This window comes from Camelus dromedarius, chromosome 22, assembly GCF_036321535.1.
Source record: "Camelus dromedarius isolate mCamDro1 chromosome 22, mCamDro1.pat, whole genome shotgun sequence".
Taxonomy (NCBI): domain Eukaryota; kingdom Metazoa; phylum Chordata; class Mammalia; order Artiodactyla; family Camelidae; genus Camelus; species Camelus dromedarius.
The window spans coordinates 4,487,140-4,501,673 of NC_087457.1; the positions used below are offsets into that span (position 1 = coordinate 4,487,140).

Consider the following 14,534-nt stretch of genomic DNA (forward strand, 5'->3'; position numbering starts at 1 on the left):
GGAGGAGAGGAGGGGAAAAGTGGAGGGAGACAGATGGACAGAAGGAGCAGAGAGTAGGTAGGGATCTGGAGAGGGGAGGGGAGTAGCGGAGATATAGAGAAAAAGCTTTACTTCTGGGGCACCCCGAAGGAGGCGGCCGACCTGACTCTGTACCATTCTGTAACCCTTCAAGGCCCTCAGCTCAAGTTTTACCTCCCTGGTCCAGCCCTCCAGGCGATGCCTCTGCTGAACCCCTACGGGGATCACACCCGTTGTCCCCACTTGGAGCTGGGTTTCCTGTTGCTCTGGGAACCAAGCACCAGCAGGTGTTGTCTCTCAGAACTACCTTGGGAAGTGTACATATTCCCCTTTTACAGGCTGGGAAAAAGGCAGGCACGATCTCTGCCTTAGCTCCACTGTCCCAGGTGTTGGCATTGCGGGGAGCGGGAGGTACAAGATCAGAGCCCCAGACAGAGCAGACTGCCTAAGTGTTGGTGCATAGTCCCATCCCTCCTGGGTAAAACACACCTAACTCAAGTGGAACCATCAAGGGCTCACAGTAGGTTCCTGGGTGTGGGAGAGCTGTCCTCAGTTCCAGTGCCCAGCTTGCTAGGTAGATAGGAGTGTTACCGAGTCCAAATTCATTCTCCTCAGTGAAGGACAGGCCAATAAGTTGGGAGACCCGCTGCTGGGGCATGGAAAAGCAAGTTTCTGTAGAGCTAGATGGCAAACTAATGTCCTGGAAAACCATCTCCCCAAGTCAGAATTCAGGCTCCTTTCCTACGTGCTTGGTTGTTGCAATCTTCATGGTGTAGGAATTCCTTGTTGTTAGAATCATTTGTTCTTGCAGCTATCTGCCTGGGTCAAATCTCTGTAAACCTCCAACAAAACAAACGTTATTTTCTATTCTGTAATTTGTTATCTTTTTATGAATGGAAAAGTGTTAAATATCCTTAAAGGTCAGAGCATTCAAAATAGGCTCTCCTGTATATTTTAGGCTCTAGGCAACATTGTTTTACAAGCAAGATGAAGCCTAGGAGACAGAGCAAAGGGTTAAAGTCAAAGGAACAGATCTAATATGGAGTCAGGTTTGTTTTTTTCTATTACCGAGGCAGAATCCACTTGAGGATTTAAATCCCTTTAAGTTAAAAATAACTAAAACTTTAAAGGAATTTACATACATAGGTGGGAACGTGCATAGCATATCTGGAAAAGCACACAAACGTTAGTAAACAGTGGCATCTCCAGGGATGGCTGGAAGAACAGGGGACGAGGGAAAACTTCTTTCACTTGTGTATTTTTGTGCTGTTTGAATTGTTTTTAACCATATGCATGTATTTCTTTTTCAGTTTAAAAAAGTGTAATGGAGCAAAGGAGTAACAACTCAGCAAATACAGCAGCCATGGAATCACTGAGCCATCAATTTGATTTCAGTCAGGAAGAATTTATTGACTCTCTCCTATGTGCCCAGTGCTGTTTTAAAACTTCTTTTATTATTATTAATTTTATTATTATTAATAATATTATTATTGATTTTATGAATAATATTATTATTGATTTTATTTATTTATTATTCTTATTCTTATTCTTATTCTTATTATTATTATTATTATTTTATAAAATAGCAACATGCTATCCCTCACCCCTGCCCATGGCTGGTGGAAAACCAACTGAGTTTTTATTGAGTTGTTTTCCAAGGAGTAGAGATGAGTTATAAACTGAACACATCTTCAGGGCAAAACAGGTGGAGTGGTTTTACAGCACGCCAGACAGCTATGAAGGGTTTTCAATAGAGGCACCCAGACGCTGAGAGAGAAATCCTCCAGGACCCTACAAAAAGCTGCCCAAACTTCTTTCTCCATGGTACTATTGAAATAGGAAAGAACAAATCTGACTCCATAGTAGATCTGTTCCTTTGACTTTAAGAAAGCCAAGTTAATACGCTCCGGTCTTTTCATGGGTTATGATGTCACAGAGGAGATGGACAGGTTAACAAGGGACGACTCTGCAGTGATCACGGAGCCGGGGAGCGGGATGGGCAGCAAGATGTTTGACGCAGCCGCAGCTGGGATCGCGCTTCTAGGCAGGAACCCACAGTCACCTCGACAAGGTGTCAAACACGTGTGTCCACATCCTCATCACCTGACATGTATTAACGAGAAATGGAAACCCATAAAATGACAATAACCTTGGTGGATATACTGTCCAAATTGCAAAGTCACAGTTTGACAACTGGCCATCCTGGTTCCCTGGGATTCATTCTTGGAGAACCTTAAAAACCACTCCTCTGTCCTCAAGAAGTGCTTTCTAGTTGCCCGATCTTTGGCTCAGGGATACAGCACTTTCAATTGAACTTCAATGTCTCCACAGATTTGACTGTCTTTCACCAGTTTCACGTGTCCATTCTAAAGAGGCCTGAGCTAAGTCCATCCTCCGTAAGGTCGATTCCCTCCAGTGACTACTCATTGAGCCTGCAATTAAAAGTCAACTGAACAAGGCTGTCTGTCCTCAGCTAAAAAGTTCACCCACCCTTCACTGCTTTCTTAATCTCCTCTCCTGGCTAATTGCAACAGACTAACACCTCCCTCTACCAAGCTCCCCAACTATGTCAGTTTGTCTCCCCAAAGAGAAAGTAAGGTCCATAAAATAGGAGACAACTCCATAGTTGTTGCCGACGAAATGAATCACAGAGCTGCTGTGGTGCAAAATGTCTCCCGAGATTCGGGTTCCTTTATTTTTTATACCATCTACACAAAGGAGTATCTCTTGCCAAGCACAGACAGTAAACATTTTTTAGGTTGACGCATGTGCACTACATCTAAGGCTACTTTATCTTAATTACACTGAGACTCTCCTGTTCCCAGGCCTGTTCCTTTTGAGGAACTAATAAACATTCTTGTCTGCAAGCAATGTTTCCCCTGGGAATGGGCAGAGTCCCTTGGCAGGAATTTCTGTTTGCAGATAAGTCCGGTCACTTCTGTGAAATGTCCCGCGTGCAGGCACATCCACAGCTTCTATGCTAAGTTTCCTTCACATAGTTACCTCTGAATTCCTAGCATATAGTAATGTCAATAAATAGAAATATGATTGTGGCTTCTTTCCTTTAAAACATTTCTGGTTATTTAAATGACCCTTGGAAGAGAGGTGTTTGCGGTCCAGTATCTTGATCCACAATACTCTGGAGGCCTTTTTCGGAATGGCTGTTCACTGATCCATTCAAAACACAACTTCTCATTCCAGGAATAGCTGTGCTTTTCTGCCAGGAGTTTGTGGTCACTCTCATGCCAGAACAGCTTTAAACTATATCCTTAATTTGGATTTGTTATTTTTCCCCTCTTCCAAAAATATTGACATTCCTTACTTTCTTGCCTTGAGGATTTTTTTTCCTAGTTCTACCTTTAGTAAACCAGGCTTCTAGGGATGGGCTTGCCCTTACAAATGATCAGCCATCCAACTCCCAGTGTGAGAGGAATCGGGCTCGCCTCCTGCCCTCCTGTCAGGGCAACTAAAACTCAGTTCAGGAGCCAACAGGCACCCCAGGGATTCTAAGGCTCGCTTATCTCCCAGAATCCCTGCTTTCTGGTTTGTCTTGGCTTCTGAGGATTTCCCCTCACTTTCATGACAATTAGCTGTGCAGCTTGAAAGATGAGGAAGGAAGGCTTTATTTCTTAATCAGCATTTCAAGGAACTTGTGTAATGAAGGTTTTCACGAGATTCTAGAACACTCCATTGCCGAGACAGAAAACACACTAGATATTTTCTAAATTTAGATATCATGTGCATTTTTCTTTGTTTTTGTTTTCTTAACTGCTAACAGACATTTTTTAATTTAAAAAAATAACGCCCCAAATTGGATAGAACATTGAAGGGGCATACAAAATTAAAGGACAAAGACAGAAAAATGATAAATACTGTACAAAGTTAATATAATACATACTCTATGGATCAGATCAGCAATTCTCAGTAAGAGCTAATTGAAATATGATCATGAGGTAAAACGTCTCTCCTGTCAGGAGGTGGCCAACAGAAAATAGAATTAATACAACAAACTAAAATTCTAAGTCTGGGGAGGTACAGAATGCTACCAGCTAAATGTGTCTTCTTCTGGAAAAGAGGGAGGCTCAACAGCTCTTTACTGTGGAGCCTGAACCCAAGTGAGGGCGGTAAAGTGAGCTCTGTAAGTACCCAATTAACAAAGTGAGTGATGAATAAAGAGACGTGAGCTTTGATGACAGAGATGATACTACTATTCACTTGTCCTGTAAAGTATGTCTTCACGTTCAGTGATCAAACCTCAGCATCCTCAGGGATTGAGATTATAGGAAAATGCAAGGCCGGTCCCAGACCTCCTCTTTGAGCTCGTGACATTGCACTTAGATGTCTCAAGGGCACCTCAAACTCCACCTGCAAAGAGCTGACTTCACGGTTCTCCTCCAATAGCAGTCCTGCCCAGGGCCCCTGGTCGGGGGACAAGGTCTCCCTCCCTATCCCAGCTCAGGCCCATCACTCACAGATGTGACTGGACCCCTCGTTCAGGGCCCAGATTTCCTCAGTCATGGAGTCCCACCACCCATACCTGTCCTACCAGGTACTCAATGGCACTCACTCAGCACTGACTGTGTGCTGGGGACCACGCTGCACACTGCACACACGTAATCTCACTGGATCTCCACAGCAGTCTTGGGAAGTCGGTACATCACTGCTTTAATTGATTAGATAAATTGTTTCACTTCATTGAGTGCGTCATCCAAAGTGACACGGCTACTGAGCCACAAACCTGGGACTGAAAACCACTTGAAAATTGAACACTGCTACACCTCGCAGCCACCCTACTCTGACTCATCACATCACCTCCTGCCGAGACTTCTAAATGTTTCTAAGCATTCTACAAGAAAAAAAGTGATCTACGAGAGCACCCCACTCCCCTTCTAAAAATCTGTCAATGACGGTCCGCTGCCCTTAGGAGAAAGCCCCACCGGCCTGAACACAGCCCAACGGCCCGGCATCCGCGTCCCCTGCGCGGCCTCGCCGCCTCATCCACCACACAGCCCTACACGTGCCGTGTCCAGGACAGGGATGCTGACTCCGTACAACCCGGGGCCCATCTCAATCGAACAATGATCACCCTCTTCAGTGGTCACCCTCTTCATTGCTGACTCTCAGAAAAATATTTTCTCAGGATGAATCAATATCTTTTTCCTTACAACTTCCCGTCATTGATAATGAGCTCCCCCCAAAAGAGAGAAGACATAATTCTCAGTCTCCTTATCTGTAAAGTGTGAATAACAAGGAAATATGTGAGGTTTTAAGAGAAATAATATTCATGTGAGGCTGAGGGACAATTCCCAACATACAGTAAGCACTCAATATGTGCTTACTTAATATTAATAAGAATATATTGCATTCCAGCAACCTTAAATCAATGTTTTAAGGCTTTCTCCAACAGACTGACAAACTGTTGGACGAACCCCTTTGAGCAGATCAGCACAAGTGTACTAGGAGAGGTAAGTGCTGACTCCAGTTACAGCTGCAGCCAACCAGCACTACGGGGCGGGGGCAGTTTGCTCAAACTCTTACATGTTGCTTGAGCATTTAGTTGTCGTTATTGAATAATGACAGGTGTTCTTTAGTCAAAGCTCCTGAAACATAAATCTTCAAAGACTGATGCAAATTAGGTTTAAAGAACAACACTCTCACTCGAAATTATTTGAAAATTATAGTCTTAGCTCCTCTGCACATCAAAAGGCCATGTTCTTAATGTATCTGACTAAATACACCAAAAGGTTTGTTTAAAAGAAATTAAGATGAAGCCATCCTGAATAAGCTCTCAGTATCAACTGCACAAAGCCTCAACCAAGGGTCTCATTTCTCACTTCCAGATAGGTGTTCAGGTAGATTAACGTGAGTCTTGGTTTCTTATAACATGGGGGTCAGAAGAGTTGTGGATAGATTTATGTAGCAAATATAAACCTAGAGTATTCGCTGTGTGGGTATCCTAGAAATAAACAAATTGATATGTAGTCCCACCCTTAAGAAGCTCAGCCTTTCCATTTACAACAGCATTAAAAATTAAATGAGAGATACATTTAACAAAAATTTACAAGATTTGTACATTGAACATTTTAAAGTATCACCGAAATAAAATTTAAAAGATCTACATATATGGAAGAAATCTCATGTTCATGGAATGGTAGACAATATTGTTAAAAACGTTAAGACTCCCCAAAGTGATCTACAAATTCTGTGGAATCCCTATCAAAATTCCAGCTGACTTCTTTGCAAAAATTGAAAAACTGATCCCAAAATACATATGGAAGTGCAAGGGGCCCAGGACAGACAAAACAATCTTGAAAAAGTAGAGCAAAGATGGAGGACTCACTTTAAAGGGTACTAAAAAGCTATAGTACTCAAGTCAGTATGGTACTGTCATAAGTTTGGATTAATAAATCTATGAGACACTATAAAAACCCAGGGGGAAAAAACTTACATTTACATTCAGTTTTCCACAAGGGTGCCAAAAACACTTCATTGAAAGTAGAGTCTATTCAACAAATGGTGCAGTGACACCTGGGTATCTGCAGGGAAAAGAAGGTATCTGCAGGGAAAAGAATGAATCTGGAATCTGGACCCCCATATTTTATATAACAAATAAAATTAATTCAAAATGGATCACAGACAGAAACGTAAAAACTAAATGTATAAACTATTTAAAAGAAGACACAGTATAAATTTTTGTGGTCCTAGGATAGGCTTTGGTTTCCTAGATACAATACCAAGAGCACAAGTGATAGAAGAAAAAAGCAGATAAACTGGACTTCATCTAAATTAAAACTTTTTCTTACAAAGGACATCATCAAGAAAGTGAAATGACATTGGAGGGGGTATCTCAAGTGATAGAGTGCGTGCTTAGCAAAAAAAAATAAAATAAATCAATACATCTAATTACCTCCACTATAAAGAATTTTTTTTTAATGTTTAAAAATCTAAAGTGAAAGGACAATCTGCAGAATAGGAGAAAAAATTTGCAAAGCATGTATCTAATAAGAGAGTTGTATTCAGGATATAAAACAAATGCTTACAACTGAACAATACAAGAAAATAGACCCAATTTTTAAATTTGCCAAGGATTTAAATAGATATACAAATGGCCAATAAGCATATGAAAAGATGCTCATCATCACTAGCCAAATCAAAATGAAAATGAGATCGCTTTTTACACCCACTAGGATGGTTATAATCAAAACATGGACAATAATAAGTGTCGTTCAGGAGGCAGAGAAACCTCATATGCAGCCAGTGGAAAGGGACAATGGTGTAGCTTCTTTGGAGAATTATGGTGTTTCCTCAAAAGGTTAGCGTTATATGGTTCAGCAATTCCACTCCTACATATAGATTTATCCCTCAGTATCCTCGGGGGGTTGGATCAGGAACCCCCCACCCTGGAAAACATAATCCAAGGATGTTCGAGTCCCTTTACAGCCATCTGGATCCATGAAGTGGAAACTACAGATATGGCGGACCAACTGTACAGCCAACAGAATGAAAACATACTCTCATAAAATCTTGCACATCAATATTCATGGCAGTATCATTCAGAGTAGCCAAAGTTACAAACAATATCCATCCATTAATCAACGGATAAACAAAATTACCAAGAATAGGCCCACAAACTTTTGGTGATTGAATCTTTGACAAAGGATGTGAGAACATACAATGGAGTAAAGACAGCCTCTTCAGCAAATGGTGTAGGGAAAACTGGACAGCTGCATGTAAATCAATGAAGTTAGACTACTCCCTCAATGCATACACAAAAAATAAATTCAAAATGGCTTAAAGACTTAAACATGTCGACAAGATTGTATAAAACTCTTAGAAGAAAACATAGGCAAAACTTCTGACATACATCTCAACAATGTTCTCCTAGAGCAGTCTACTCAAGCAATAGAAATACAAGCAAAAACATACAAGTGGGAAATAATTAATCTTACAAGCTTTTTCACAGCAAAGGAAACAGTAAACAAAACAAAAAGAAAACCTATGGAATGGGAGAATATATTTGCAATAAATGAGACTGACAAGGGCTTAATTCGCAGAATATGTAAACAGATTTACACGTAATAAGAAAGAAAAACAAACAATTCAATCCAAAAATGGGCAGAAGACCTAAAGAAACATTTCTCCAATGAAGACATACAATTGGCCAATAGGCACATGAAAAAGTGCTCAATATCATTATCAGAGAAATGCAAATCAAAACTGCAATCAAGTCTCACCTCTCACCAGTCAGAATAGCCACCATTCAGAAGTTCACAAACAATAAATGCTGGAGAGTCTGTGGAGAATAGGGAACCCTCCTACACTGTGGTGGGAATGCAGTTTGGTGGAGCCATTGTGGAAAACAGTATAGAGGTTCCTCAAAAGACAAAAAATTGACCTCCCATATGACCCAGCAATCCCACTCCTAGGCACATATCCAGAAGGAACCCTAATTCAAAAAGACACCTACACCCCAATGTTCACAGCAGCACTATTTACAATAGCAAGACATGGAAACAACCTAAATATCCACTGACAGATGAATGGATAAAGAGGTTTTAGTATAATTGTAAAATAGACTACTATTCAGCCATAAAAATATAATAAAATAATGCCATTTGCAGCAACATGAATGGAACTGGAGAATGTCATTCTAAGTGAAGTAAGCCAGAAAGAGAAAGAAAAATATCATATGACATCGCTCACATGTGGAATCTAAAGAAAAACAAAAAAGAAAAAACAAAAAAGAAAGAAACAAAAAGATAAAGTTATTTACAGAACAGAAACAGACACAGAGACATAGAAACCAAACTATGGTTACCAGAGGGGAGAGGGTGTGGGAAGGAAAAATTTGGGATTTCAAGATTTGCAGATACTGACTATGTGTAGAATAAACAGCAAGTTTATACTGTATAGCACAGGAAAATATATTTAATATCTTATAGTAACTTATGTTTAAAAATAATATGAAAATGAATTCAGGTATGTTCCTATATAACTGAATTGTTGTGCTGTACCCAAGAAACTGACACAACATTATAAACTGACTAGACTTCAATGAAAATATTTTTAAATAGACCAATAAGGAAAAAAAAGAAAAAGGATATTATCAAACCAAAAGAATAAAGTACTGATTCAGTCTACAATATGGATGAACCTTGAAACTTTATGCTAAAATAAGCCAGACACAAAAGGACAAATAGTGCCCTTTTAGATGAACTGTATCTAAGCGTTTACTGTACTACTCCTGTAAATTTTCCGGAGGTTTGAAGTCTATCAATATCAAAATAAAATGTATTATTCATTAAAAACATAAAAGGATTCTTTAAAGGAGGGCTTTAATTATTAAATGCAGAAGTGCAAGTAAAGCTCCTGGAACAACACTTTGCACGTCCACAGACAGTCACTGCTTTCACTGCCACTCAGAGGGTGGTGCCAGCACTGATGAAGGCTGCCTCCACTCGCTCCCCTGCAGAGAGGTGTGAGAGCCTGGGCTCTGACAGGCAGGGTGACGGTGACCCTGGGTCAGACACAGCCATGCCCCAGACTCTGCGATAACCAACTTTCTTATGCAAACTGCTCCATGTAACATAAACACGCTACAGGGATGTAACTTACAACACAGGGAATATAGCCAATGTTTTACAATAACTATAAATGGAGCATAACATTAAAAATTGTGCATCTATTGTACACCAGAAACTTATATCATATTGTAAATCAGCTATACCTTTATAAAAAATTAAAAAATAATTTAAAAATGTTATCTCTTTAGTAGGTAATTTGGTTTTTAAGTAAATACTAAACAGCTTAGAATGTATAAAAGCATTAAAGTGTGATGTTTGTTTACATATTTATTTACTTTCAGCCTCCTGCTAAAAGAGAAATTAAACAATTTTTTTAAACACAGCTTAAAAACCATAACAACAAATAGACAAAATGAGAGTGAAGAGAAAATGGAGATTCAATAATTAAATGAAACCGGGGGGGGGTAAATTCATAAAAATGGATGTCATTAAGCCAGGGTAAGTGTTAAAGGCCTACTAGAAATTCAGCTGTAAGATTCTTGGCAGCTGATGTGAAGGAAAAGCTCAGCTGGGCTAACGAGCTAAGTCATAAATCTAAGTGTGATAAGTGTCGCTTTAGTGATCTAAGTACTGCTGGGCTAACTCGTAAATCTGAAGTTTAGTGTTAGTTTACTGGGCTAACAAGCTAACTCGTAAATCCAAGGTCAACAATTGTCAATAACGTGATCTGTTCCAAATTGATAAGCTCCAGAGTACTGATTCCTTGCTTTTAGTTGTTTGAGCCTTATTAGCTAATAGCCCCATACTTGTAGTTAAACCTATAAAACCTCATGTGCACATCTTGGAGGTGCTCAGAGCTTCAGAGCAGAAGCACCTCTGAGCCCGCCGGCATAATAAATCTGAGTACTCCAACCCTCCGAGTGGTGCTTGTTTCTTGGCTGTCCTGTGGTTTCTGTAACATTAAAGCAAAAAGAAAAAGATGATGGGGCGGGCGAGAGAGCTCAGAGGTAGAGCGTGTTCTTAGCATGCACGGGGTCCCGGGTTCAAGCCCCAGGGCATCGACTAACAGATAAATATACCTAATTACCTACCCCCCCAAAAGAGACCCAAAGTAAAGAAAACGAGAAATTTCTTTCCTAAAAAAACCTGATATTAAATTTAGATTAAATATTTTAAGAAAAATAGAAAAAGATGAGTGACACAAGCGATAATGCCCGAGAGATAAATCCGCGGTGGCTGCTGGAAGGTCCCCATATCCCACGTGCAAAAATCTGAAACAACCTTCTCACCACTCAGAGTCATCCTCAGCCCACCCCACCCCTCTCCCTGTTAAACGCAGGAGCACAGGCAGGGCCTGGCCTTTGCTCTCTCTGTGTCATCACAGTGAGACAGGATGGAAGGGGACAGAGCACAGCCATTCAAGGAAGGCCACAGCAATTATCATCAAAATGGTGAAGGATTAAACCTCCAATAGGCCTTGAGGCTCAGGATGAAGAGATTTAACTTCTAGCAGAGCTTGAGCTTCATTATACACCCATTGTATTAGTAACACGGTGAATAACACGCCACCAGGCACCATGGCAGTCCCAAGGCTAGCCACAAAATGTCAAAGGGTGGGAAATGACCAACTCCCCGGGAATCCCAGCCCCTTGCCCTTAGGCTGATCCTTCTACTTATTAGCAAATGAAACCACCAAGCCCAAGAAAACAAGCAACACAGCGCCGCCTCGCGGTCAACCTTCTTTCTCCCTCTTCGGAGAAAGCCCACGCTCTGTGGAGTGTGTACCTACTTTTAATCTGAGCACCCAACCCCCACAACTCGTGGCGATTCTCTTGCCTTTCAATGTATCTCTCTGAGTAAATCTACCTTTACTCAACAGTTGTCTGCTCTTGAATCATTTCCTACACGAAGCCAAAGACCAACATCTGGAGGGACAAATCCCAGGGGCTCAACTAATGCGTGGGACACAGCCCTTCTCATGCCCCACATCTGTTTTCTTGTATCAACAGGACTGGGTTGTGAAGGGAGTTCTTGGCCCCAGCTAAGGGACAGAAGCAGCCCTGGCGTCGGCCCGGTTCTCTGTGGTTCTCTGTTGTGCTGACTCCCAGCCACAGAGCGTTCTCCCTAGGCCTGTCCCCACAAAACCCTTCTCTCCAAAATACAAGAACATCATGTCACAGTCCTCTTGTTCAACCAGGAAATGTTCAGCCCACTTTTTCCTTCCCCAGTAAAAACCTAAATGTTCTCCCTCCCATCCCACCTCTTCTTTCTTTGTGAGGACCCTGCTCTCCACACAGACCATCCTGAACGCAGGTGCCTTGCTGGCTGGGGCCGAGATGTTTCAGTCTCACAGCCTGCGTCCTTTCACTTTACCCTTGCTACCTTAAGCCTTTCCTGAGTCTCCCACAAATCTGATTCTGAACTTCACAAATTGCTGAGGTTACAGTCACTATGTTCATACCTCCCAGATTTTAGCTAGTTTTCCTTCGCAATATCTTCACTAAGGAGCTGCATCAAGAAGTTTAAAGAGGCTATTCTTACATTTGAACTGAGGTGCCTGCATAAAATTTAAATGGCTTTGAAGAGAGAGTTAACCAGGGACAGAGTTGTCGCAGGTCCTAGTCAACAGTGTCACGAGGCAAAATGTTCTTCAAAGGCTCAGAGTGGCTTCTGAACACGGAGTCGGCAGGGAGGAAATGCCAGGCAGTGAGTGGGGTGAGTGACACTGGGTACGCTTCCCCAGCTGGGGAAGAATTGGATTTTGTTCTAGTTTTCCAAACAATTTCTGACTACCATTTTCTCTTATTGTCACATACCATTTCCTACGAATTAAGAAAATCAATGTCAGTCATTTGGGTCACTTGGGAGAAGCTACGCGATGCCATTCACAGGGATGGGACATGACAGCCACACCAGTCTAGGTTAAAAGACCAGTGGGGGTAATTTCCGAGGTATACAAGGGCATGCAGCAAACTCCCCAGCTTCAATGACCTCATCTCAAAGGTGGGGCCAATACAACTACCAAGCAATGCGCGTGATGATTATGGCCAACATCTGTCTACAAGGTAAGTGCCCGTGACAGCTGCCGCTTAATGGTGAATGAGTACGATCAGCGAGGCTCAGTCTACCTGGCCACACGCGCCCTGCCTTCCTGCCTTGGTGCAGCAGCAGAGCTTGTTTAGCTGAGATGAACGCCCCCAGAGCAGCCCCGACGGGAAAGCTCCCATCTCTGCACAGCGAGGTGTGTTCCTTTCCTTCTCAAAGCTGATCACAGTTTGCTGTCGTCTGTTTTTATGTTTATCCCTTTACTACCTGCCTCCCCTCCTGGGTTTTGCTCAAAAAGCACAGGGCCAGGTATGTCTTGCTGCCTGCTGGATATTCTGGGCTGGGAGACAGGCGAGGCCACACCTGCTGAACGGAGATTCCAGAAGGCCCAGGGGCCGATGCTGAACTGAGGCCCATGCACCCAAAATTATGGTCTGAGTTTGGGCAAATTACACAGTCTTATTTACCCTGTGATTCCTCATCTGTCCAAGAAAATAACTGCCCATGGCACATACAGTTACAAGGATTAAAGGAAATCACCAAATTCACAACATATTCAAGGGGCCACCAGTGCGTCCTCAACAGACACATGCTGCCTTTACGGCTCTGACACACGCTAAGTGGGGCGGACGGACGCAGTGAACACTGCTAAGTGCCAGTGTGTTAAGTGCTTCATGTGTGTTATAATATTGTTTACAACATGCAACAAACTCAGGAAGAAATGAATATTATCATGCCCATTTCACAGATTCACCAACAGGTTAAGGGAAGTTACACTCTAGTCCAAGGCCCTTTGGTGAGGAAATGGCTATTTAAGCCTGAATCTGAGCCCAGGCCTAGGCTACTTCTCTCTCCAATCCACCTGACCACTTGCCTATGAAAGCCACCTGTCCAAAACACAAGTTTGCACAGGCCAGCTCTTAAATGCAATGTGTGCCACTGTTTGTCAATGTTGGTTAATTACCATAAACTGCTCTCCCAAACCGCTACAGAAAATACAGGTAGACCCACATCCCTGCCCACAAAGAAGAGGAGTTCTGTCATGCCTTCTTCTGTAGTGTGCAGAACACCTTCCCTACACCACCAAATCTTTTTTATATGCTTCATCCGTGTTTATTTTTGCACACGGCATATTAAACTAGAAGGTAACTGCAGTAATTCCATCTCGGTTGCTTTCCAAGTTGGCAGATTATCCTTAATCAGTCCGTGAACGAAAATACTACAATGTGTATGAAAATACTGCAACCATGTCAGTAAACAAAGAATGCTGAAACCAAGTCAACAGCGGCTGCCGCCACCCCCCAGCGAGGACAGGCCTGCAGCCCAGCCTCTGCAGCCACTCACAATGGTGCCCTCTGAGGGGACTCAGGATAAGAAAGGACAGGATACTGGCCCTAGATAGCTAGGTGCTTGTCAAATGAATGAATTCAGTGAGCCCAAATGTTTGCTTCCTCCCATAAATATAAAAGCACTAAATTCTTTAACTTGAGATATCTGGTTTTCTTTAGATAACAAGCTATCTTTTATTGTTCCAACTACCTGGTCTTTGTTGTAAAGCTCCTATATATCTTAGCTCCTCCCCTAAGTCTTTGGAACAGTCCCTCAGAGAAATCTGAGAGGCTATCATCCCCGCTGGAGTCCTCTCACCGAATAAAACTTAACTCTTAACTTTTATGCTGAACATTTATTTCAGTCGACACAACTTACAACAAACCCAGGAAGAAGTGAATTTTATCATGCCCATTTTACTGATTCACCAACAGGCTAAGTGAGGTTACATTCTATTCCAAATTCCTATGGTGTGGAAATGCCGATTTAAACCTGAAGCTGGGGTGCCCATGCCTGTGCTCCTTCTCTCTCCCATCTACCTCATCACTTCTCTGTGAAATCCACCTGTCCAATACACAAGTTTGCAGCCGGCCAGCTCTTAAATGCAAAGTGTGCCAC

General features: G+C 42.1%; 1 protein-coding gene across 3 annotated transcripts in view; it reads right to left on the reverse strand.

Annotated features, from left to right (window-relative positions):
• The window catches only part of LOC135318885 (uncharacterized), a 174,427-nt gene that overhangs the window by 55,740 nt on the left and 104,153 nt on the right, over positions 1-14,534 (reverse strand). The gene's annotated exons all lie outside the window — the stretch shown is intronic.